At 39.7% G+C, this 26534-nt stretch overlaps 1 protein-coding gene across 3 annotated transcripts in view; it reads right to left on the bottom strand.

The window, feature by feature from the left end:
* fars2 (phenylalanyl-tRNA synthetase 2, mitochondrial) overlaps positions 1–26534 on the bottom strand; it is a 742839-nt gene that overhangs the window by 598092 nt on the left and 118213 nt on the right. The window contains exon 2 of one of the 3 annotated variants that reach the window (XM_051929211.1): positions 22367–22546. The exons of 1 other annotated variant lie outside the window; for it this stretch is intronic. The gene's annotated coding sequence lies outside the window, so the exon portion shown is untranslated. Of the gene's footprint in view, positions 1–14851; positions 14870–22366; positions 22547–26534 lie in introns of those variants that run through there. One more of the 3 variants, XM_051929213.1, reaches the window with a different exon arrangement.

The following is a 26534-nucleotide window of genomic DNA, read 5'->3' as shown; positions in this document are numbered from 1 at the left end:
ATAATCTACGAGAATAAAGTGGAAATGTTGACTTTAATCTCAACATACAGTGCATCCGGAAAGTATTCACAGTGCATCACTTTTTCCACATTTTGTTATGTTACAGCCTTATTCCAAAATGGATTAAATTCATTTTCTTCCTCAGAATTCTACACACAACACCCCATAATGACAATGTGAAAAAAGTTTACTTGAGATTTTTGCAAATTTATTAAAAATAAAAAAACTGAGAAAGCACATGTACATAAATATTCACAGCCTTTGCTCAATACTTTGTCGATGCACCTTTGGCAGCAATTACAGCCTCAAGTCTTTTTGAAAATGATGCCACAAGCTTGGCACACCTATCCTTGGCCAGTTTCGCCCATTCCTCTTTGCAGCACCTCTCAAGCTCCATCAGGTTGGATGGGAAGCGTCGGTGCACAGCCATTTTAAGATCTCTCCAGAGATGATCAATCAGATTCAAGTCTGGGCTCTGGCTGGGCCACTCAAGGACATTCACAGAGTTGTCCTGAAGCCACTCCTTTGATGTCTTGGCTGTGTGCTTAGGGTCGTTGTCCTGCTGAAAGATGAACCGTCGCCCCAGTCTGAGGTCAAGAGTGCTCTGGAGCAGGTTTTCATCCAGGATGTCTCTGTACATTACTGCAGTCATCTTTCCCTTTATCCTGACTAGTCTGCCACTTCCTGCCGCTGAAAAACATCCCCACAGCATGATGCTACCACCACAATGCTTCACTGTAGGGATGGTGCCAGGTTTCCTCCAAACGTGACGTCTGGCATTCACACCAAAGAGTTCAATCTTTGAATCATCAGACCAGAGAATTTTCTTTCTCATGGTCCAAGAGTCCTTCAGGTGCCTTTTGGCAAACTCCAGGCGGGCTGCCATGTGCCTTTTACTAAGGAGTGGCTTCCGTCTGACCACTCTACCATACAGGCCTGAATGGTGGATTGCTGCAGAGATGGTTGTCCTTCTGGAAGGTTCTCCTCTCTCCACAGAGGACCTCTGACAGAGTGACCATCGGGTTCTTGGTCACCTCCCTGACTAAGGCCCTTCTCCCCCGATCGCTCAGTTTAGATGGCTGGCCAGCTCTAAGAAGAGTCCTGGTGGTTTCGAACTTCTTCCACTTACGGATGATGGAGGCCCCTGCGCTCATTGGGACCTTCAAAGCAGCAGAAATTTTTCTGCAACCTTCCCCAGATTTGTGCCTCGAGACAATCCTGTCTCGGAGGTCTACAGACAATTCCTTTGACTTCATGCTTGGTTCATGCTTGGTTTGTGCTCTGACATGAACTGTCAACTGTGGGACCTTATATAGACAGGTGTGTGCCTTTCCAAATCATGTCCAATCAACTGAATTTACCACAGGTGGACTCCAATTAAGCTGCAGAAACATCTCCAGGATGATCAGAGGAAACAGGATGCACCTGAGCTCAATTTTGAGCTTCATGGCAAAGGCTGTGAATACTTATGTACATGTGCTTTCTCAATTTTTTTATTTTTAATAAATTTGCAAAAATCTCAAGTAAACTTTTTTCACATTGTCATTATGGGGTGTTGTGTGTAGAATTCTGAGGAAAAAAATGAATTTAACCCATTTTGGAATAAGGCTGTAACATAACAAAATGTGGAAAAAGTGATGCGCTGTGAATACTTTCCGGATGCACTGTATAGTTTGTTTTTTTTTTTTCTTCACTGTGTCCGTATTTTTTTGTTCTTCTTCAATGTGGCCCTAATACGCTTCCGCAGGGCTATACCACAAATAGCATTATAAATGCAAGTTGCAGTTTTATTATTTATGTATATAGCTTAGCTTGAAGCAAGGTCCATATTAATGCAGTTTGCCTTAATGATGGTTCAGTTGGTAAAGATGTTATCACCAAATTGCATTTGTTTTATTTTATTTTATTTTAATTTGGTAAATACTGTGTAATGCACCTGGGCTTGAAGTCTTGGAAGTAATAGTATTATTACTGGAAGTTGCACTATTATTTATATATTGTTATTATTTATTAGTTTAAATATTATGCAGTTTAATGATGGTAAAGTTGTTTAAAAAGTCACTTTAACATGTCAGTGGACAGAGATTGTTAACATTAACAAAATGTAGTTGGTTTACAAAAAATATTTACTATTTATTCCTTTTCTAAGACATGTTCAGTGCAATACAACTTTTGACAAGCACCTCTAGATATTTTACTAAGTCTAAATGCCTCTTTGGATGGTTGAAAATATGTTGTCAAAATTTTAGTTTAAGTTGTTTGCAAACATTGTTCAGTAAAAAGGCTCTATATTTTGACTGCATCTGTCATGGAATGTGATTCCTTCTCTTCATTAGTGCCACCCCCTTGAAAACTATCACTTTATGGGGCCATGCAAACCTGTATTCATACTTGTGTGCACATTAAAATGTTTTTTTGTACAATGTACAATTCTCATGACAGTGGAATAGGTTATTCTTAGCCAGTAACTGCAGTGGAAAATGTGGTTAAGATCTACTCATGCATGGAAAAAAAACGGTATAATTTTGAAAAATACCGTGATATAGAATTTTGGTCATACCGCCCAGCACTACAATGAATTATGATTTTTTAACATTCTAGCAGTAATCTCACAATGCTGTTATTTTGTATATTTAAATAATTTTAATATGTCATTTTTTTAATGGCTAGTCTGGATTTTAAGACACCTTTTCACCTGGACAGTGGGTACTGCCATTTTGTGTGTTTAGGCATGGCCATGGCTAAGTAGTTTACTGTCACAATTCCTATTACCAGTAAGGTGGCTCACAGATCATTTGATTTATTAAGTCACTGCTCCCCATCTCTATAAAATTGCGGCATTCTATTCACTGTGCCTAAGGATGTGGCTAAAAAGAAAAACTACATGGAGCCAACTTAAAATATAATTGCAGAAATCATCATAACAGGCTGTTACTAACCATTCCCATTCCCTTTTTCTACTCAGTATGCTTTCAGAACATTTTCAAAGAAGACCACTTTACAAAATAAAGTCTACTGAACTTAACAGCAGTCCAGACCATTCACTGTATATACAGTACAGCATCACTCAAGTGTTAGTATTGGTATGGGAGACGTGGTAAATTCTACTGTTACAAAATCCAAAAATTATGTAATTGCGTAGTGTCCTCTAGGCTAAGAGTGGTTATGCTTAAGATGATTGGTACCAGCTGTAATCTCTGCTGTAATAAATTACTCTATGATGACCCGATAACTTTGAAATAAGCATTCTCGACTAAGCTTTAAGTCCGACCTCCTACTAGAGTTAAAGTGAGTATAGCTGGGAGATGAACTGAAGCAAGAAGTCACATAGCAAACAGCAGACTTCAGCCAGCACTACAGAAAGACTAGTAGGAAAATGGGAATGAGAGATTTTGAAAGTGTATTTAAAGTGAGCACCTCCAGGCAGACATGGAATAACAAATAAAGTAATACCCAGTGGGGTAGCGGGTCTTTTTTCCTGTATTTTCAATGACAGTTTACTTTTAGCCTCTGTGTTTATCTATTCACACTTTTTTGTTCAAGGTTAACACAGAGACGAAATACCCAACTCTGTCACATTTGACACATAAATTGCTGGCCTCTGAGATTTGCTTAAGACCACAACCCCTGGGGCAGATGGAAAATAAAAATGTAGCTTTGACAAACCCAACACAGCTTATTTAGTTCTTTTGAAGAATGAAGAGAAACAATGGAAACAAATTGTCCTTTAAGGGCCACTAATTCTAAAAGGTAATGTGTATAATGCAGTTACAATGCTAGAAGAAAGCATCTTTCCTATACCTAGTAGGCAGTAAATGATAAGAACAGTTGAGGAGAAGATTCAGATACTATGAAACTATTCTCAAATATTTTAGACAGGTCCTAGAAAAAGAGTTAAAAGCCTACAAAAGTGAAGGTATCAGTACAACAGAATCTGCTGTGTGTCAGCAGCTGAGACAAACCATTAGTAAGGAAGTCTAGAAGAAGATTTGAGAAGAGTAAGTGGAAGGTTAGATCAAGAAACAAGCTGAGCAAAAGTACAATTCCTCTGCCATGTCCATCCACACTCATTATTATTCATCTTGGTTTTTACACACACTATTTGCAGTTACCAATATATCAAAGAGTCTAATCGATCCCTGATGTTGTACCAATAACAGACACAGCTGAAAAGTTTGTTTACTTTATCAAAGACAGAGACATCACATTTCTGTTTATTAAATACAGTATTTTTGTAACCCAGCCACAGGGGATCCACAAACCAGTGTGTTTCTTCATGTTGGTCCCAAGCCAGGATAAATGGGGAGGGTTACATCAGGAAGGGCATCTGGTGTACAATGTTGCCAAATCAATATGCGGACAACAATACAAATCTCCATACCGGATCAGTCGAACCCCAGGTTAACAACAACCGCCACCAGCACTGTTAGCCAATAGGGTGCTAGCGGAAATTTGGCTTCTGTTGGCCGAAGAAGGAGAAGAAGAGGGGGAAGACGTGTCTGGAGGCAGGAGGAGAGGAGCAAGGTAAAGACAGTGGAACTGAGGGTAGGAACTTTGGATGTTGGCAGTATGACTGGTAAGGGGAGACAGTTAGCAGATATGATGGAGAGAAGGAAAGCTGATATATTGTGTGTGCAAGAGACTAAATGGAAGGGGAGTAAGGCCAGGTGGATCGGAGGTGGATTCAAATTGTTCTATCATAGTGTGGATGGGAGTTGAAATGGGGTAGGTGTTATTCTGAAGGAACAGTATGCCAAGAGTGTTTTGGAGGTGAAAAGAGTGTCAGACAGAGTAATGATTATGAAGCTGGAAATTGGAGGTGTGATAATGAATGTTGTTAGTGCATATGCCTCGCTAGTTGGGTGTGCGATGGATGAGAAAGAAGATTTTTGAAGTGTGTTGGATGAAGTGATGAGCAGTGTACCCAAGGGGCAGAAAGTAGTGATTGGAGCGGATTTCAATGGACATGTTGGTGAAGGGAATAGAGGAGACAAGGAGGTAATGGGTAGGTATGGTGTCAAAGAGAGGAATGAAGAAGGTCAGATGATAGTGGATTTTGTGAAAAGGATGGACATGGCTGTGGTGAATACGTATTTAATAAGAAGGAGGAACATAGGGTGACATACAAGAGTGGAGGAAGATGCACACTGGTAGATTACATCCTATGCAGAAGAGTCAATCTAAAGGAGATTGAAGACTGCAAAGTGGTGGCAGGGGAAAGTGCAGTTAAGCAGCATAGGATGGTGGTCTGTAGGATGACATTGGAGATCAAGAATAGGAAGAGAGTGAGGCCAGAGCCAAGGATCAAATGGTGGAAATTGAAAAAGGAAGACTGCAAGGTTGAGTTTAGGTAGAAGGTGACACAGGCACTGGGTGGCAGTAAAGTGTTACCAGAAAGTTGGGCAATTACAGCAGATGTAGTAAGAGTGACAGCAAGAATGGTGCTTGGCGTGACATCTAGACAAATGAAGGAGGAAAAGGAAACCTGGTGGTGGAATGGGGAAGTACAGGAGAGTATACAGAGGAAGAGGATGGCAAAGAAGAAGTGGGATAGTCAGAGTGATGCAGAAAGTAGACAAGAGTACAAGGAGATAAGATGCAGGGTGAAGAGAGAGGCTACAGAAAAGGCGTATGATGAGTTGTATGAGAGGCTGGACAGTAAGGAGGGAGAAAAGGACCTGTACCGATTGGCTAGACAGAAGGACTGAGCTGGGAAAGATGTGCAGCAGGTTAGGGTGATACAGGATGAAGAGAGTGTGTTGAGCAGATGGAAAGAGTACTTTGAGAGGCTGATGAATGAAGAGAACGAGAGAGAGGGAGAAGGTTGGGCGATGTGGATTAGCAAGGAAGAAGTAAGGACAGCTACGAAGAGGATGAAAAATGAAAAGGCTTTTGGTCCAGATGAAATACCTGTGGAAGCATGGAGGTGTTTAGGAGAGATGGCAGTGGAGTTTTTAACCAGATTGTTTAATGGAATCTTGGAAAGTGAGAGGATGCCTGAGGAGTGGAGAAGAAGTGTAATGGTGCCGATATTTAAGAACAAGGGGGCTTCGCCCTCTGCTCGCTTCGCTCGCCTACCCCCGGTGTTTTGAACCCGTGTCATTTTTTTCACTTCGTATATCGTGTAGTCGAGCTCTTTCTTTTTGGAGGTGTCTCTGCCTGGTTTGCGTCATTTCAGACGCACGTTGTAGGCACTCGCGTTCATTAATTATATCCAGGCAGGCGCGTGTTTGTATCTCGGTCACTCGAACTGTGTCGTGTTGAACCTGTGCCTGCTTTGCGTATGCAGTTTGAGACGCGCGTTGTAGGAGTCCACGTTCATTAGATCTACGCATTAGTGCCACTCACAATATGGCGGCGATGCCTGTGCCTTCCGTATTATGTCGGTTCTTACCATGCTGTGCAGGCGCCTTTGCCTTTTGTACTTCACTGCGTGTTCTGATGGCCGATGTAGGCGCCTGAACCTTCAGGGTCCCGCTGTGTGTTGTGGACGTTTAACTGTCGTTGTTTCTGCTTTTATATTCTGTATCTTGGTCTGCATGTGTTTAGTGCCCAGGTTTGTTTGTAGCTGTTGCATTCCAGTTTTCATCATCTGTAACCCGCTCTTCATGTGTTCGTCCCCATTGTTTAATCCCTTTATGAAGTTTTACTTAGTTTCCTACTCTGTGTTTTATTTCTGAGGGCTTTGTTTTGTAACCTGCTCTCTGTGTTTGTCCCTGTTGTTTAACCTCTTTATGACGTTTTACTTTGTTTCCTACTGTGACGGTTCATAGTCTCTCCCGTTTTGCTCTGGTGCGGGGGGATGGGGGCTTTGTGTGGTGTCTGCGCACGCATGTAGTCTCTCCCGTTTCACTGGGGGGGGGGGGGGTGCTTTGTTTCTTTAATCCCTTTATGGGGCTTTGTTCTGTAACCTGCTCTTCATGTGTTTGTCCCTGTTCTTTATCCTCTTTATGATGTTTTATTTTGTTTCCTACTCTGACGGTTCGTAGTTTCTCCCGTTTTGCTCTGGTGCGTGGGGTGGTCTTTGTGTGGCGCACGTGCGTAGTCTCTCCCGTTTCACTATGGGGGGGGGCTTTGTGTGGCGCCTGCGCACTACGTCTTTTGCGTCCACGGCCCATGACCCTGCGTCCATCCGGTTTACCATTCTCGTTTAGTAATATGGATAAGGAGGATGTGCAGGACTGTAGTAACTACAGGGGAATAAACATGAAGTTATGGGAATGAGTAGTGGAAGCTAGGTTATGAAGTGAGATGACGATTAGTGAGCAACAGTATGGTTTCATGCCAAGAAAGAGCACCACAGATGCGATGTTTGCTCTGAGGATGCTGATGAAAAAGTATAGAGAAGGCCAAAAGGAGTTGCATTGCATCTTTGTGGACCAGGAGAAAGCATATGACAGGGTGCCTTGAGAGGAGATGTGGTATTGTATGAGGAAGTCGGGAGTGGCAGAGAAGTATGTAAGAGTTGTACAGGATATGTACGAGGGAAGTGTGACAGTGATGAGGTCTGTGGTAGGAGTGACGGATGCTTTAAAGGTGGAGGTGGGATTGCATCAGGGATCGGCTCTAAGCCCTTTCTTATTTACAATGGTGATGGACAGGTTGACAGATGAGATTAGACAGGAGTCCTTGTGGACTATGATGTTTGCTGATGACATTGTGATCTTTAGCGACAGTAGGGAGCAGGTTGAGGAGACCCTGGAGAGGTGGAGATATGCTCTAGAGAGGACAGGAATGAAGGTCAGTAGGAACAAGACAGAATACATGTGTTTAAATGAGAGGGAGGTCAGTGGAATAGTGAGGATGCAAGGAGTAGAGTTGGTGAAGGTGGATGAGTTTAAATACTTGGGATCAACAGTACAGAGTAATGGGGATTGTGGAAGAGAGGTGAAAAATAGACTGCAGGCAGGGTGAAATGTGTGGAGAAGAATGTCAGGAGTAATTTGTGACAGATAGGTATCAGCAAGAGTGAAAGGGAAGGTCTACAGGATGGTAGTGAGACCAGCTATGTTATATGGGTTGGAGACGGTGGCACTGACCAGAAAGCAGGAGACAGTGCTGAAGGTAGCAGAGTTAAAGATTCTAAGATTTGCACTGGGTGTGACGAGGATGAATAGGATTAGAAATGAGTACATTAGAGGGTCAGCTGAAGTTGGATGGTTGGGAGACAAAGTCAGAGAGGCGAGATTGTGTTGGTTTGGACATGTGCAGGGGAGAGATGCCGAGTATATTAGGAGAAGGATGTTAAGGATAGAGCTACCAAATAAGAGGAAAAGAGGAAGGCCTAAGAGAAGGTTCATGGATGTGGTGAGCAAAGACATGTAAGTGATGGTTGTAACAGAACAAGATGCAGAGGACAGAAAGATATGGAAGAAGATGATCCGCTGTGGCGACCCCTAACGGGAGTAGCCGAAAGAAGAAGAAGAAATACAGCATTATTATAACAAGGAATAATTACAAAACAGATAATAGAATTAAAGTCAAGTATAGAAAGTTTATGTTTTTCAACAGTGCTTCAACAGCATTTTTACAATATCATGTACTTGGCACTTCAATTCCACCGGGGGGGGGGACGTTAATATTATACAAAGTTATTGTCTGTCTGTTATACCTGCATTGTTATCACTCTTTAATTTAATATTGTTCTTTATCAGTATGCTGCTGCTGGAGTATGTGAATTTCCCCGTGGGATTAATAATCTATCTATCTATCTATCTATCTATCTATCTATCTATCTATCTATCTATCTATCTATCTATCTATCTATCTATCTATCTATCTATCTATAATCCAATCACAAACAGGCTTGTGGTGGCTGAAATAGCTTTTGCAGATCGATGATGTAAAAATGTAATCGTTATACTATTTTTAGTTGACAGTTGTAGAGGGTCTATGGCAAATGCAATTCATATTTCTTAAATATATCTTTTTAAACAAGTACCCAATAGGGAGTTAACATCTGTATTGAATGAAGTCTGTTCATGTACATACAAGCAGATGATCTGACAGAGACTTCCTGGCCATGTGTGAAACTAGCACTCACGGTAAGGAGCAGCTATTGGAAGTGTAAAAGAGGTAATTAAACAAGTTTAAAAAACTTCTCTCAAAGTAAACATCAATAGGTAAACAAATCACTAAATGAGGTTGTGCAGAATGTTCTGCTTTTTTAAGAGTCAATGTTGAAAATAAATGTGATAACGCTTTTTAAATGGCAGTTTTCCACAAAAAAAAATGTGTTCATCATGGTTTACTCAATATATTTCATAGAAAAGTAAAATTTCCAGACAAATTTGCTTGAAGGATCTATGTACCAAACTCTAACAAAATCAGCATACCAAGAGACGATTTATTTATTATGGACAGATAGACTGACAGACAGACATGATGAAAACAACAGTTGTTTTTACATTTCATGTGAACACACCTAAAAAGCAGGCCTGAAAATGCTGAACAGAACTAAGGGCCAAGAAAGAAAGTCATTAATTACATTTTAGGAAAACACTATCAAGTCCTTCTCCTATTATGGAACTCACACTGCACAAAAGACCAAACCCAGTCCAGAAGTGTTTGTCTAAAATAGTCTAATGGCTTTGTGAAGGCCATATTTTAACTGTTCATGCTGCAGTTTTTAAAAGCCATTGATTGTATCCTCAACATGGTCAGAATATCATGTTTTGTCAAAGGTTTCTCACACTGAAATTAGACAAGTTACAGTGTTGGCATGTAGATTGTAACAATTATTGAGTGCTTGTTCATTTTAAATGATGTGTCTTTAAATATAGATTCAAAACAATCCTGCTGTAATCGGTCTTTACATCATTGTACTTTAAGCAGATTGTTCTTATCACCAACTCCTTAGGCTTTAGCTTCTGCATGATAATAGGTATGAATAATCACAGATGATCACATTGGTCATAACATGTGTGAGTAACAGAATGAAAAGCAAGTCTGACTCCCATGTAGCAACAGTCAAAAATGTCAGTCCATGTGACATCCGCTGGGGAATGGCCACATATTAGCTACTTTCTATGCCTCATCCAATTTTCTCTTTACATTCTGTCACTCAATATTCCTGTAGTTATACTGCGGCTACCATAGTAAAACAGAATATTCATTTATCTGCTCGTAATTATGCATCAGGAAGAAGGAATCCATCTAATGCAACAAATGTTAGCCCAGCAAGTAGAATAAACACCACTCCAAATTGGCAGCTTTGTGGTTTAAATTAATAGTACATGAAAATAGAGTCATGAGGGACAATCTTGAAATCCTGGGTATTCCATCAAATGCTAAGGAAATATGCTTCAGTTTCTCAAATCGCTCTAGTTCCTGCATCTCTGCAATTTCGAGACCAAGGTCATAAGGGCCCATTGCATTTACAGTAACTAGGCTGAAGCTACCCATCCACCTCCAGTGATGGAAAACCTTTTAAAGTACTCTGAGTGTCACATTGTTTTGTGGGAAGCCAAAAAGGCTAAATGTATTACTTTCAAAGACTGTAAAATCCTCTTCTTACCTGATTATAGTGCTCACACTGTGTAGGCTTGTAAGACAATGTTCCCAAATCCAAAAAAAAAATCCAGAGATGCTGGCAATCAAACTTTCCTTTTGTATCATGGCAACGTTTACCTAACATATGCTGGCTTACAGTATCTCTTCTCAGATTTAAAGTTTTGGAGGCATTCAGCACCTTCATCTTGACTGGTACATGACCTGCTTGTGTATTTTATATATTCTCATATTTCTCTGGAATAATGACTAATCTTGCCTTATTCTTCTGCAGTAGAATAAAGCAGCCACAGCATTTTTTCAAAAAACACATCTTTTACCTAAAGATGCACAGCACACTTTGTCAAAGTATTATCTAGTTGCTACATCATCTTCTACAGTTAGGTCCATAAATATTTGGACAGAGACAACTTTTTTCTAATTTTGGTTCTGTACATTACCACAATGAATTTGAAATGAAACAACTCAGATGCAGTTGATGTGCAGACTTTCAGCTTTAATTCAGTGGGGTGAACATCAACTGCATCTGAGTTGTTTCATTTCAAATTCACTGTGGTATTGTACAGAACCAAAATTAGAAAAAAGTTGTCTCTGTCCAAATATTTATGGACCTAACTGTATGTCTGCCTATAACAGTGGCATTAAGAAATGCTTCTTCTGACCTACCAAATGTGCTTAACTTGTTTGACACCTATGAAGCCCTGTCTGGCTATAAAATTAATTGGAGTGAGTCATCCCTCCTTTACCTAAATCAACTCTGTAGCCAGTCTGCTCTTCCTCCCAATATACCAGGAGCTTTCAGATATCTGGTTGTGGACATCTCTGCTTCTCTGTATGACCTTATGTCCTCAAACTACAGGTGTATTTTGAACATCATTAAAGACTCCATCACCTTATGGTCCTCCTTCTCCCTGTATTTTCAGTGTAAACTTTCATTAATTAAGACAAACACATTGCCCATGTTAATTTTTATAAGTTTCATGCACCCTCTACCTCAACCTTTCAAGTTTTGATCTGAAATAAAATCTACGACTGCTTTTTCAGGTTATTCTCTTCTCTGACATGCAGAATAAAATCGTTGCAACCAAAACCATCAAGTTGAAAAAATATTGGGGCCACTTCTGAGATGTCATCTCCATACCCCTCTCTTTAGCACTGAATTTAGGTGGCATGACAATTGCTTTTCCTAAGTGGTCTATAAGGGATATTAGTACATTAGCAGACATCTTTAATGATTCAGGACTTGAGTCATTTCATTCCTTACAGTTCATGTTTGAAATTCCTGCTTCCTTGTTTTTCTTTAATGTCCAGTTGATGTCCGTGTTTAGAACATGTGGAATTTCTCTCACTTCTCCCTCAACACCAAGCGTACACTGTTGCAGGTTCCTTGTCCCCTGAATCCGAACCTACGGCACCTCTCTCTGTTCCTTGTTGCGCAAAGATTCCTATAAACCCCCCACTCTATGGTCAAGTGATCATCCTTCCAATATAACAGTGTGCTTAAATTCTATATTCAAGAATGTGAAAAATTCATCCAGAAACTACAATAACCAGCACAATCAGTTCTGCTCTTTAAACATTCCTGGCACTTTTTTTCACATGTTCTGGTGAAAGTATGTCCCCCAGTTGCTTCTCTTTGGTCCTATATGGCAAAGTCTCTATCCTAAATTCTCTCTGTGCATGTTCCCTTGTCTCCTCAGGTTCTCCTCTTGGATTTCTCCACTTTCTCCCTCACCACTTACTGTATCGTGTGCACCACTTAAAAACTATTGCGCACCAGTTACTATCTCATGTTCACCACTTAGTATAGCCTGTGCATCAGGTACTTTAAGGTCGCACCAGCTATTATTGCATGTGTGCTGCATACGATCAGATGAGCACCAAATACTATCATGTGCGACTATACATCATTTTCTGTGAACAGGACATACTGTTTAACAGTTTGACATTACGTAAGTAGTGAGCATGAGAGTTTCCCAAAATTTTTTTTACACCATTTCCCGTCAAGGGCTCTGTAATCCCCTTCCCTTATCAATCAGCATATTCCACACGATTCCTCCACTCTGGGAGGGTTTGTTTCTGATTTGACAATGGTTTATTTTTTGACTCCTTAAACAATCTGTGAAAGAATCTTGTTTCCTTTCCATTATTTACACATCTTTCTCCAAAATTGATTACATCTTTATGTCTAAACACCTAGCTCCCTACTGTCTTAATAAATCCTTAGTATGAACCTCTTTATCTGACCATAGATTTTCTACTTTAAATCTTTACCTTCCACTTTTGTCCTCCAGGTCTGCAAGTTGTTAATGTAACAATTTCTTGCTGCAAAGCACTGAACTGATTGAACAACTCTCTACAAAAATGAACAAATTTATCAAGGCAAATATAAATATGATTAGTTATCCTGTTTTCACATTAATGGATGGCTATTGAAGGCTTTACAGAAGAATTTCCAACAGCTTTTACTGCTGATCATGCCCATAAGTCTCATAAAATGAAATATCTCGTATTGAATGTGGCTTATACAAACTCAAGAGAGCCCTTCCTTTCATATCTGATATGATTTTTTTTTTTTAATTTCTCGGGTTAGGGCAGAACTGAAACATTCTATTTTAAAGAAAGATACATTTCTAATTCATCATACCAATACTAATTATTGTTTATCAGATGCAAAGCCATGTAAATGACTTGCTTTAAGGCTGCACAAATACAACATTTTCTCTTCTATATCCTCCATTAACAGTTTAAACAACCTGCCTTAAACACATTTCTTGCTCCTGAGCAACTACCAAAACTCTCTCAAAGTGATGCTGATTTCTTCAATTTTCACATCACTTCCGGAAAACATTAAGCAGGCTTGATCCTATCTTAATTAAGAGCAAAACATCATGTATTTCAACCTATTGGTCACAACTCACACAACGATTACTTTCTTTTCTCTACTACTTTTACAAAGGCATATTGGGGACTTTTCTTTCTTCATTTTTTAAAGCTTGCACTTTTCTAGTATTGTTGTTCCCTTAGTTTTCTTTAAAAAAAATAATAATAAAAAAAATTGTTTTCAAAATGGAAAGCCTGTATCTCAAAGTGTGGTGTAATAGTATGGGTGCATGTAATCACATTACAGAGTTTTCTACATAGTAAACCAAAAAACCAAATACATCTATAAAGATTTGCCTTGATTTTATTCAGAGTTATTATCAATAACACAACTATGTATTGTGCTTTATTCTTCCTTGAGCTGGACTAGGATGAAACTGCTTGCTACTCAATGGAATATATGAACAATTCAGTGAGTCAATGATCTAGATGTTATTTTACTCAACCAAAACTACTTGAAAGATCTGGTGAATAAGCAAACACCCATCAATCACTGGACAGTATTAACTGATGACAAGCACAAAATAATAGTTATACGCAGAAGTTACATTATAAATGTAATGGGGCAAAAGTGAAGCGGGCCTGTTGCAAGATGATCAAATGTAGTCAAAAGCCTAAGCAGCTAATTGAGCTAAAGGAATTTTGCTTGGCTTAGGTGGGTAAGGCAAATGTTCTTTATTTATAAAGAAAACTAGACACAAATGACTTGGAGTGACTCTTTGTTAGGGAGATGATTGTGTAATATAATCCCCATACACACAGAGTAGTAAGATGCTAATCAAATTTCCCTCTGTGTGGAATTTGCATGTGGCTCGTGTGTTTGCGGCAGTTTACCAATTACTCTGGTTCCTCCTCACAATCTTAGTAACTCTAAATTAGACATAATGTAAGGATAAGGATATGCATCGGATGTAAGCAGATCGAGAATGGATTTCTCCCTTGCTTTGCCTTGTCCCCTTGCTGATAAATTATACAAATGGATACAAACATAAGCTACATTCCCATGCTACTTTACGATATGTTGATTTCCAGTGGTTGGGTTAGAATAGATTCAATGTACACAACTGTAAGAAATTAGAGTTTGCCTCATATACTGTACATACTGTATTCACAATGTACAAGGAACTCTTATTTTCCAGGTGCTTGTTCATTTTGAAAATTACATCAGAATTGGAGTAACTAACTCTGAAACTGACACTATTCAGCTTTGATAGTAGAAGTGGGTAATTAAGCAGTTGATCTAATATACAGGATGAAAATCTTTTTGTGGCATGGTTTTCGAAAAACAAACATTTTACTGGCATGCTGAAGATTAGTAATACATTTTCTGTGCCTGCAAAAAAAATGTGAAACATAATTTTGTGTTGGAGTATTGGTACTTTAAACATTAATGTATTTATTTATGAACTTGAATTTGATCTGTGAGTAATAAGTGATCAAACCATTTTAAGAATATTACCCAGAGTGATGTGTGGCTCAGCCCAGTTGGTGAGTTAGTTGATGGCTCCAGCTCCCACAACTCTGCATTGGATTAAGCAGATTTAACCAAGTATGCATATTAAAGCAAGCAGTTTTAAGAAGGAAGAGAGGAGAGAGAAAAGTTGTATCTTGTCTTGTGTTTGCTTGGTGGAAGCTTCAGTGTCTGATAAAAAATTGGCAAAATGACTATCTGTATTGAATCTATGTGAGTAGCAGAGCTTTAGCATCTGATAAGAGGAACAGCTGTGCTTACAATTAATCATAAATTTTTTGTTAAAATTTCAGTCTGAATAGTTCAGTCAAATATTATATTTGTATCCACTGAAACTGCCAGAATTGTTAATTATACTGTCATATACATTTCTGCAATACCACCCTCTCAAAGTTGATGGCAAATTGAGACAAAAATTAACGCAATTCGCTACATAAGCCACATAACCTTCATATTCACATTCTGATTGCTATAAAAATGAAAGTATTGAAGTTACAAAACAGTCAGAAATGGAAAGTAGTGGCAACAAGACTAAACTAGAAAAACCCTTTTACAACTGCACACATTTCAAGATTGGGAACACCGTGGTTTCTTTGTTAATTACCATTATAATGGACAAAGATGTATCAAAGAGGTATTGCATCATGAATCAAAAATTTAAGATACATATCATATTGGGAGATATGTGGATTATTACACCCATGACATTTAGTAAGGCAACATATTGGGTTATAAACTTACTGACTAGTTTGTACCTCTTATAAATCCTAATGTGGGTGGCAATAAGACACTGTGTTCAGATCTCCTGCCATATAGATTTAGAGTCCCGAGTTTTAATCTCAGCATGAACAATAAATCCGTACAAATATTCCAAAAATGAAATACGCTTAATTTATATTTTTAAATGTTTATTTTGCAGTTAGCATGGCACAGTGGAGAAATGATTTCCAGTGGCCAAGAAGGAAGAAAAACAAATGCTGGTTGAAATTAGCTTGTAGTGACCCGATATACAGTAAGTAATTGACAGCTGAGTTCTCTTAACTCCGAGTCCAGCTCAGGGCGGCGAAGGAGCAGTACAGGAGAAAGCTGGAGCAGAAGTTGCAGAATAACAGCATGAAGGAAATGTGGGACGGGATGAAGATCATCACTGGCTGCAGCTCGAAGCGGGGTGCCACCATCGAGAGAGACGTGAAGAGAGCAAACCAAATGAACAACTTCTTTAACAGATTTGACCACCCTAACCCACTCTCACCTCGGAGTACTACACCCTCCACCCATCCTTCTGCTGATCCCAGCATAGGAGCATCCCCACCCACAATTACAGCAGCACAGGTGAGCAGAGTGCTGAGGAGACTTCGTGCCAGCAAAGATGGAGTATCGCCACGACTGCTGAAGGTCTGTGCGCTGGAGCTGGGGAGTCCTCTACAGCGCATCTTCAACCTGAGCTTGGAACAGGGGCGAGTCCCGAGGCTTTGGAAAAAATCTTGCATCACCCCAGTCCCAAAGGTATAACGTCCTAGTGAGCTGAATGATTTCCAGCCTGTCGCTCTGACGTCGCATGTGATGAAAACCATGGAGCGGCTGCTACTTCACCACCTGAGGCCACAGGTCCGCCACGCCCTCGACCCTCTGCAGTTCGTATACCAGGAGAAGGTGGGAGCGGAGGATGCCATCATCTGTATGCTACACCGATCACTCTCCCACTTGGACAGAGGCAGTGGTGCTGTAAGAATTATGTTTCTAGACTTCTCTAGCGCCTTCAACACCATCCAACCTCTGCTCCTTAGGGACAAGCTGACAGAGATGGGAGTAGATTCATACCTAGTGGCATGGATCGTGGACTATCTTACAAACAGACCTCAGTATGTGCGTCTCGGGAACTGCAGGTCTGACATTGTGGTCAGCAACACAGGAGCGCTGCAGAGGACTGTACTTTCTCCGGTCCTGCCACATGCAAAAGTTTGCTGACGACACTGCTATCGTGGGCTGCATCAGGAGTGGGCAGGAGGAGGAGTATAGGAACCTCATCAAGGACTTTGTTAAATGGTGTGACTCAAACCACCTACACCTGAACACCAGCAAAACCAAGGAGCTGCTGGTGGATTTTAGGAGGCCCAGGCCCCTCCTGGACCCCGTGATCATCAAAGGTGACTGTGTGCAGAGGGTACAGACCTATAAGTACCTTGCAGTGCAGCTGGATGATAAATTGGACTGGACTGCCAATACTGATTCTCTGTGCAAGAGAGGACAGAGCCGGCTATACTTCCTTAGAAGACTGGTGTCCTTCAACATCTGCAATAAGATGATGAAGATGTTCTATCAGACGGTTGTGGCAAGTGCCCTCTTCTACGCGGTGGTGTGCTGGGGAGGCAGCATTAAGAAGAAGGACGCCTCACGCCTGGACAAACTGGTGAGGAAAGCAGGCTCTATTGTAGGCATGGAGCTGGACAGTTTGACATCTGTGGCAGAGCGACGGGCGCTCAGCAGGCTCCTATCAATTATGGAGAATCCACTGCATCCACTAAACAGTGTCATCTCCAGACAGAGGAGCAGCTTCAGCGACAGACTGCTGTCACTGTCCTGCTCCACTGACAGACTGAGGAGATCATTCCTCCCCCAAACTATGCGACTCTTCAATTCCACCCGGGGGGCGCTAAACGTTAACATTGTTCAAAGTTATTGTCTGTTTTTATCTGCATTTTTATTAGTCTTTAATTTAATATTGTTTTTTGTATGTGAATTTCCCCTTGAGATTAATAAAGTATCTATCTATCTATCTATCTATCTATTGTGATGGATGGCCGGCTAAATATTCCGGCCCACACCTCCAGGCCGCCAGGTGGAGCCCTCCCAACAGCATGAAGGTTCCCCGAATTCCAGCAGGGCCTTATGGACCTTGTAGTTTATATACACAGCCCTGCTGGATACCATGGGGACAACCAGGAGCCGCTGTAGGGAGGCTTGGGGAGTGCTATGTGCCCTATAACCTGGAAGTACGTCCTGGTCACGTGAACAGGAGAAACGACGTGCTTCCGGGTTGAAGGAAGGAGCTTTTATCCGACCCAGAAGTGTTCACGGTCACATGGACAGAAGAGAGAAACGCTTCTGTGTCATGGACTATATAAAGGACTCTGGGAGACCAGAACACTGGGCTGAGCTGGGAGGTAGGGTGGCTAAGTGTCTGGGAGAGGAGGATTGAGAATATAGTAGTGATTATTAATTATTGGGTTTGTATGAGTAGTGTGGAGTGGAGGGTGCTTAGTGCACATTGTTATAATAAAAATAACAAGTATTACACTTTTACCTGGTGTTTGGAGTGGTACCTGAGGGTTAAAGAGGTCAGTAACAACCTCTACTGTTACACTGGCGTAGTCGGTAGGATTCTCTGGCCATTGATTTGGCAGAGGACCTGTTTAAATAAAAATTTTGTGGGCAGAAAATCCTAAGAAGGTCATGTTGAAGAGCACGGAGGTGGAAGGACCACACTCTACACGCAGTACTGCATTAGTGAGCCTTGCTACACATCGGTCCGCCATGGGGAAGAAGTCAGGAAAAAAGACTGGGCATAACCAAAAGGCTCCGGTCCTAACTGATGCCAAGAAGGTTTAGACTTACCTGACGGGCAATGAGGAAGACCGGGTGCTGATTAAGGCTGAGCAAGCCCGAGTGGCGCGACAGCAGGAACGCTGTCGGATTTCGGACACACCGGCTACCTAAATGAACTGGGAACAAATCATTTAAGTTCAGAGGTATATGCCGTAAAAACGCCCGAGACGGCAGGGATTTTCTATTCTTGTTTTGCAGAGGCCTGTCCGCCGATAACAGACGGTCAGTCGGACGCCTGCCTCACACCTAGGCAAGATGGCCGCGACTCTAAGAAGGCGAGCCATTCTAGGAGTCTACAAGGGAGAAGCTCATTCGACAATATTAGTCACGTGGACTATCCTGGGGCAGGATGGGTAAGCCAAAATCAAAACATGGTGTCACCTGACCAGGAAGAGACCCAACGATTCACCGTAGCGGAGCATGTGATATGGCCCAGAAGGATTTTTGGGAAGGAGAAGGTCAGCGTTGGTCCATAGGTGACGGCTTTCTCTCCCCAACGGAACCGAGCTCCCTGAAAGGGAAGGGGGAGGTGAGCGAAGCAGCGCCGAAAACAAATAAAGTTAAAGAGGAGCGGGGTGTGACTGAACGGTCCGCCAACCAAGTAGAAAAGGTGGATCACAGTCGGCCGGTGACGGCCACCCGATCCTCTGGAGACTCCAGTTCCCAAGAGCCTTTGCGTGACCCAACCGAGCATGTGCCAGGAGCGGATGTGCCCATTCGCTCCCAGCCGGAAGGTAAGGCGAATGACGGTTGTAGCCTGCCTCAGGCCGAATTATCTGATTGTGTGGGACTGCGGGATCTCGAGAGGTTGTTCGAGCCCGTGTATAGTTTCTTCCAGGACCTGATGGGACTGAAGAAACAAGTCGAGGAGCTGGGAGCGACAGCCGAAGCGCTGCTGAGAAGAATTAAGGAATACCTGCGGCGATTAGGCCGAGAGACCCCGGTCTTGATTGATGTGGCGGTACAGGCGAGTCCAACCAGTACCGTATATAAGCATAAAGGGACGCAGTGTGAATCGGACCCGCGTTTAATAAGTAGCGGGTGCCAAATCACTGCGTGCCCTACAAGGGAGTGTGGAACAGTAACCGAGTGGTCGGGGAAGGACTGATCGAGCCGGGGCAGCTGGGCGAGTTCCTTTACACCAACTCACCAAATCATGTCCTTATGGGCCATGCTTTTTGCAGAGGGGCACAGTCATACTGGAACAGAAAAGGAACTTTCTCAAGCTTCTGCCACAAAATCGGAAGTGCACAATTGACAAAAATATCTTTGTATTCTGTACCATTAAAAATATCCTTCACTTGAACTAAGAGGCCTAGCCCAAACACTGAAAAAACAGCCCTAGACCATTATTCCTCCTCCACCAAATTTTACAGTAGTTCTCCTGCAATCTGCCAAATTCAGATTTATCAGCCTGCCATATAGTGAAACATCATTTCCACTGTTCCTGAGTTCAATGGTGGCATGATTTACACCACTTGGCATTGTAAATTGTTATCTTGGGCTTATGTGCAGCTACTTGTTACTGGAAACCTATTTCATGGTGTTCTCAATGCACAGCATTTGTGATGATGTTGCTTTTAGGGGTAGTTTGAAACTCTGATATGAGTGATTTTTATGTGCTATGAGATTCAGCGTTTGGTGGCTCCACTCTATGAGTTTGCGTGGTCTACCACTTAATGGCTGAGCTGCTTGTACAGAATTCTACATCACAATAACAGCACTTACAGTTAACCGGGACAGATACAGTAAAACAGAAATTTCAGGTACTGACTTGTAGCAAAGGTGGAATCCAATGACAGTGCTAAGTTTATAATCACTAAGCTCTTCAGTACTAACCATTCTACTGCCAACAGTTATAAATATAGATTGTTTGGTTATGTCCACGATTTATGCACCTATTAACAATGGGTACAACAGAGACACCTGAACACAATAATTTGTAGGGGTGTGCACATACCTTTGGCGATATAGTGCATGTGTAAAATGAAGGCATTTTCATTAAATTTGCTGTTTTGTAACATTAAAACAAGAGATGGTAGCAAAACTGAAGCCCTACAACGCCTTCTTCTTCTCCTCTCAGCAGGTGACACATTATTAAGGACAAAAGCATTGAATTGAAAACAATCCTATTTTAATCCTATTTAAAAACATGATAAAGATTTAAATCAAGGATAATAAAGAGCAAATGTTATGTTCAACAGTGAAACTATTTATGAAATGTTACACTTAAAAAATAATGTCATTCAACAACTAATATGCAGCATTTTTTAGGTAAAATTAAGCATTTTATATACAGTTATTGTGAAATCCCTAACTCATCTGCACACATCTGGATAAAGAAAAAAGAAAGGCAAACTGCCCATCACAATTTCATGCAGATTATTTTTATTTTATTTAAAATTCTATTGCTAATTACATTTTTTATTATTTTTAGAAATTCCCTGCATTAAATTAATGAAGACATTACTAAGACATTTAGCAAATTATCAAGTATTTTTAAAATTCAAGACTGAATCTCAAAGAAAATTTTGTTCCTATACTGAAAACTGTCAATTTATTTTACCCAAACTTTAAGATAAATCTTTTCATCTGATTGCTGCCATTCACTGTAACTGTTAAACTGTTTAGATATTAAAAAGACAGGACTCAACACTCATTCAGTCTTAAAAATTAAAGGGTCCTAAATTGTGATAGAATTTTAATTTACAGGTTGTCATGCATGAACACTTCAAAGTTGTCTTCAGGGTTATGGCAGAGGGGGCACCAATGTTAATGCATTCTTCTACTCTATCCACAGTCCAGAAGCTTATGAACTCAAAGAACACTGAGGTCTCATGTCTTCCACCAAGTCCTGCCCATTCCGTAACCACCAGATAAAAGGACCATGACAACCGGAAATGGGCATTCATTCCACACCTGGAGGCTGACCTACCAATTACATGCTCTCTTCATTAAGGCTTGGCTGTGATTTATTGCTCCCTCGTGTTCCTTTTTATTTTCATAACTTTAAGTTCCAGCATTATTAAATGGATTTGCCACCTTTCTCCCAGTATTTCTTTGTTGAACCTGTGTCCTCTTTTAACAAGGTATATACTTATTTATTTTCTGTTATTGTAAAACAAAGTAATTTCTGCTTAATTTGATTTGGTGAAGCACATATAATAAAAAATCAGTATAAATATAGAAAAATGTCACAGAAGTAATTATTGCTCTTATAATAATTGCACTTACTTAATATGTAATATTTTAGTTTATATTAATTTTTATTTCATCAAAAGTTAAAACTATGAAGTACCGTTTTTACCCTATAGAGATACAATTGTCAGCAAATGTCTGCTGTGTACTGGGAATGTTATTGTCATTACGGTAAGTGTTTGTGCTTTGGTCAGATATTACCTGAGAGGCAATCTCTCTGAGGTGACATATGCAAGATTATAGTCATCACATTTCACCAGACTGGTGCCTGGTTAGCTAACTATAAACTGGAGACTGACTGTGGTTATAAAATGGATTCTCAATTAGCCACCTGGGAAGGACACTTTGAACAAATTCTTAATTACATCCAGGACACTGAGATGCAGTGTGATTTAAATTTTAAGCATGCTTTAGAAATTAGGTAAAGGTAATGTAATTTAGATCTTATGTGTATTTTGAGAATAGTGTCTTGCTTTGTTTATGAACATTATTATACGTTTTTATTTATATTTTTCAAATGTACTGCATTTTTAACATCACTACATTTTCTCCTTCAATAACAAATAATGTTAAACTATTGTCATCATTTGTCTTCTCACCATATATTATTGTTATTATTTTGCAGGAAAGTGACCTAAAGCACAGAATAAATCATCACTTTTTTATTGTATAGTACATAATGATAATTTATTGACTGACCTTAACAGAATGTCATCTCAGGAATTCTAAGATGAGTAGAAACTCTCTGAAGAGAATATAGCTCAATGTGTGGATTTGGTCTAAGGGTAAATGTTAGCCTTGAGCTTGTCAAAGAAATATGCTTATTTTCCCAAGTTTCCTTATGGTCATAAGTCCATCAAAATCCCAACAAACAAGGGGCTTAAATAAAAACAGAGATGATCATTTAGAGCTTTATAGTTTATATTAGTTGTTTTCCCTCCCATCCAGACATCCTGTCCCTTCCACCTCCCATATTATCTATTTACAGCTGAGGTCTGTGCTCAAAGCATGTGTAGCCCCTCTCCATTTCTCCACTTTACTCTTGTATTTTTTTGGTGAAACTATTACTCTCTCTCCTAAGTTCAAACCTGCGTCTGGTTTCTGCTTCCTCCTCCAAAAGCCTCCCTTAGATCTATACTGGACCTTTCTGCAAGCCCTATGTTGTGTTGGAATATCATTTTTTTAAATATCAAAAATTATTTCAAAAATCCCAATAAACAAGAAACACAGTTTCAATTTGTTCACCAATTATATCCAGCCTCTGAAAATGCCACCTCATTGGTTTAGAAACAGACACCTGCTCTCATTCTTGTACTCTTCAATTAACTGTCATCATTCTCCACAAACTCTAAAACTGTCCTTCTGCTGCTTCCCACAGATGCCAAGTGACCAAATCCCACTCTACAATCCTTTTGCACCTTAATTTCCTTGACTCCTCAAGTCCTCCTCTTCCTGGTTTGTTTGTCTCTTTCATGATTTTCCCTTTCAATCACCTAGTGAAGGTTTCTTTTGACTGCTTCCACTGTAGCTAAGTTGCTGCATTGGACATTTCCTGGCCTTGTTACTCTTTCAGTCTGGAAGTCATCTCTCTATAAATCATTTTTCTTTTTAAAGTCGCAGAGACTTTCAGATTCCAAATTAAAAGATCTTGCAGCTCTTCTATTTCATACTGGCTTTATCATACACAGATAGTCAAAATGATTGGGGTATGGTTGGGGATTGGTGTGTGGTTTCTGTTTTTTTTTTTTTTTTTTACTACTTTTTTATTTCTTTTGCTGAGGGCTTTGCTCTTTAGGGTGGCAAGCCAGTCTTCCACATCAGCTTCCCTTTTTCCTATCTCAGGTGTTTTTATATGTTTGAAATCATTTAATATCACAACCATTTTGATGTAGGCCTACATCTTTTTCCACTAATTAAAATTTGATCAGAAAAATGTTTATTAGATGTTTCAATTGCTTAATTCAAAATCTAATTTCATAAAGTTCTAACCTTTTCAAGGTCTTTCTGTCTCATAAAACATCTATATTTTTCACATTCTCATTATCAGAAATTTAAAATCTGAGGGGTAGGGCCACTTTCACATATTTTGCTAAGATAAATGTATATACTAACTTTGTGTTGTCTTCTCATTTTTTGTATATGTTTCAATGCATTGTTTGATAGTGTATTAATGATACTAACACCTTTTTGAAACTGATTACTGTATAATTTAGATAAGGATTACATTTTAACTATAAACTTTTGTATGGATAGATTTCCTCTGTTCTTTTTCTTAAAATCTTTAACATTAAATAGTCATCACCAGACAGCAAGATAGGAAAACTGAAACATTCTTACAATTAGTACAACCAAGCTTTAAAAAAATTAAGCATCTGCATATATCAAAAAACCTCTAGTTTAAATTTGATGCTAATTGCAACTGTTTAATATACTCTAGAACTACTATAGTTCCAAGTTACTGCATTAAAGTCACAAATATTATCTTTATTATTATATAAAAAATATTAATATACTCATAGCTACAAACAAACTAAAATGTATGCAGGAATACCATGCATATATAATTCCAAGAACTGACAAACAAATTAACAAAAATAGCATTAAAAACCCCATAAAGACAAATAATAGATAAATAGTATATATTTTTTCACAGTTTATGACAATAACAGTAAGTATAGTCTTGCCAATCAATTTCCAGTAAGGATACTAAACAGTGGGTCCTCAAGAAAAATGGCCCACTGCCTACACAAGGATGGTCACCTACACTAAGCGGCCACTTCACCGGCTCATGTCAAGTTCAATGTTTTTAATAGCATTTACAGATTACCTAGTGGTACATTTCAGATCGAACAGCTCATTTAAACACATTCCATACAATATTTTTCTGACTTTTTCCTAACCTTGTCACATGAACTATTATCCTGCTTGAAAAAGCCTACTTATAAATTGGTACAGTGCTGCCATGACAACTGCACCTGCTCGGTATTGTATTCAGATATCCTGTGCCATTTAAACATTGCCCTACATTGCAAAAACACACCACAAAAAAATCTCTCTCTCATACCATTATACCAACAGTACTAGCAGGATGAGGTAATCAGGTTCTCTAGTCAGAAAGAAATAAAATTCATCTGACCAGATACCTTTTTCCCTAATCCTCAGTGTCCAATATTGTGTTCCTTAGACCACTGCAACTACACTTTACTGCTTTTTGCTGATAACAGTGGACCACATTTGGGTGGCTGGATGAATGTTTTTGAAGAGTGGGGCATAACCTAAGATTTTATATTCATTTGTGTTATGTGTTATAAGTTTAGTTTTTTTCTGTGTTTTTATTCATGTTATTGTGATCTGCTTTGAGCATGAAAAAGGCACCATATAAGTAAAATGTATTATTACTGTAGTAATGAACATTTTAATGCAAGAAACTTACAGCAGGATTGTACACTCTGTTAAAAAAAGTTCAATTAAAAAACTAATTAAGCCCTTTTTTATTTATTTTGAATCCTTTTATATTTTAGAAAAGAGGTGGCTTCAATTCTGTGAGATGAATACCAATTTCTTTTTGTACAGAAAAGCCAAGCAAAATGACACCTTTTATTGGCTAACTAAAAAGATTACAATATGCAAGCTTTCGAGGCAACTCAGGCCCCTTCTTCAGGCAAGATGTAATCCATAGATAGATAGATAGATAGATAGATAGATAGATAGATAGATACTTTATTAATCCCAATGGGAAATTAAAGTATCTATCTATCTATCTATCTAATAAAGCTGATTCTGATTCTGACTGAATTAAAATATAAACCTGCAGACACAAAAAATCTTAGTTTTATTAGATTTGTGTTGCTTTATTTTTAAAGAATTAGTCACTCAGAATTAAATATAGGTTATTCTCTTTAGTATAAGTGCAAACTCACCTCAATGCACAGTGATTCATTCAAAGTAAATATCTTAATCTCTCCTATTTAAAAGTCATCAAAAAATGCTGAAACCATTGTGATACACACACGATTATAAATTTGAGAATTGCTAAGCAAAATGCAAAGTAAAAAATAATCACTAAATAATATCTTGTTGGTTTGATTATCTTTACTAAACATTTAAATATATGTAAGTATATGTACACATACAAGGAATTGGACTCCGGTTTTACCTAGTATTGTCCCTGATGCTGTGAGATTGACTTAAGTGTTCATGAGAGTGATGGCCTGAGGAAAGAAACTGTTCACATGTCTGGTAGTTTTGGCGTACAGTGCTCTGTAGCACCTACCAGAGGGAAGAAGTTGAAAAAGGTTGTAACCAGGGTGTGATGGGTCTGCAATGATGTTTTCTGCCCGTTTCCTGACTCGAGATCTGTATAAGTCTTGAATGGAGGGCAGATCAACACCAATGATTTTTTCTGCAATCCTGACTGTCCGTTGAAGTCTGTTCCTGTCCTGTTTTGTGGCTGAGCCAAACCAGACTGTGATAGATGAACAGAGAACAGACTGGATTACTGCAGAGTAAAATTGGATGAGCAGCTCCTGAGGCAGGTTGAACTTCCTGAGCTGGCGCAGGAAGTACAACCTCTGCTGGACCTTTTTAACAATTGTGCTTATGTTTAGTTCCCACTTTAGGTCCTGGGAAATTGTGGATCCCAGAAACCTAAAGTTTTCCACAGCAGACACAATGCTGTTGAGTAGTGTGAGAGGGGGCAGCACTGGGGGGCTCCTCCTGAAGTCCACTGTCATCTCCACAATTTTAAGCTTGTTCAGCTCCAGGTTGTTTTGACCGCACCAGAGGGCCAGCTGTTCGACCACTCGTCTGTATACAGACTCGTCACTGTCCTTGATGAGGCCAATGACTGTCATATCATCTGCGAACT

Source organism: Erpetoichthys calabaricus, chromosome 6 (assembly GCF_900747795.2).
Source record: "Erpetoichthys calabaricus chromosome 6, fErpCal1.3, whole genome shotgun sequence".
Taxonomy (NCBI): domain Eukaryota; kingdom Metazoa; phylum Chordata; class Cladistia; order Polypteriformes; family Polypteridae; genus Erpetoichthys; species Erpetoichthys calabaricus.
Note: the sequence above shows the minus strand (reverse complement) of the source record. Positions and strands in the feature narration are given on the sequence as shown.